This window comes from Chaetura pelagica, unplaced genomic scaffold, assembly GCF_000747805.2.
Source record: "Chaetura pelagica isolate M959 unplaced genomic scaffold, ChaPel_1.0 scaffold757, whole genome shotgun sequence".
Taxonomy (NCBI): Eukaryota; Metazoa; Chordata; class Aves; order Apodiformes; family Apodidae; genus Chaetura; species Chaetura pelagica.
In genome coordinates, this window is record NW_009970727.1 from 727293 (window position 1) to 728389 (window position 1097).

General features: G+C 48.3%; 1 protein-coding gene across 1 annotated transcript in view; it reads right to left on the reverse strand.

The window, feature by feature from the left end:
* LEMD2 (LEM domain containing 2) overlaps positions 1 to 1097 on the reverse strand; it is a 13884-nt gene that overhangs the window by 12455 nt on the left and 332 nt on the right. The window lies entirely within an intron of this gene.

Here is a 1097-nt window from a genome sequence, read left to right on the forward strand (position 1 = left end):
CCCTCTCCCCGCCTGCCGTGTGGCAGCTGCTGACCCTGCACCCCCCGGGCAGGCCGGAGCTTTTCCCACCACTTCTGGCAGGATCAGGACCTATGTCCTCGGGATATTTGCAGGGGAGGAGGTTCCTTCCATGCTTTGCAGCTTAAAAAAGGCAAAAAACAGGCATCAACTTGAAAAATTTATGTTGGCGAGGCGGTGATGTACAGTAATTGCTTTTTCCTGCTGCTGCCTATAAAGAAAGTAATGAAAGTGGCTGAAGTACCGGTGGCATAATATCGGAATTTAATTAAAGGTAATGAAAAAGTAGTGATGGATGCGTGCAGGCTGTCTGTGCAGCACCCGTTTTATGATCAATACGTGATGCTGGGGTGGTGGGAGCTCAGTTGTCCCACAGGAGTGGGACTTGCAGCCACTGGGAGCTGGGAGGGCTCAGCCTGGACCCCCGTAGGTTTCTGCCTTCATGACATAAAAGCTTCTTCAGGGATACCCCTCGTTTCACACTCACTTTGCTGCTGTGCCCTTCTGGTTCAGGGCAGGAGGAGAAGCTCACCTTGCTCTTCCTGATTCATGCAATTAAGCAGCAACCAGATGCTGAGATCTGTTCATCTGGTTAGCAACAAGAAATACACACTTCGTAGAGGCTGAGGAGCCCACTAAAAGAGCTCACGGTTCCAATGGGAAGTGTCAACGTGCTAAGCCTACTCTGCTCACTAGCTGGAAAGCACAGCTGTCAGCTAATAGTTTGGACTGGTGTCTAATGTAAACACTGAATTAGAATATGTTCTTAGTTCACAGTTTTTGTAAGCTATAAGTTTGGAGAAGCTCTGCCTAGACATTATGCCTGCTGGCATCTAAACCTGAGCTGATCCAAGCTCATGGCTTAAGTGAACTTGCTTTGGAAAAGAAAGCACAACAGCAAAAAAACCAAACCCATCCTTTTAACTTTTTGTTTCTGGAGATGAGGGAAGTTACAGCAGGAGAGAGTTTGGCCCAGCAGCCTCGCTGTGTGACCTTTCGTCGTGGAGGACATGGGAGTGATGTTCAAGAATTGAAGAGCTGGGGGAAAGCTGTGATTCCTTTATAAAAGGACAGTTGGC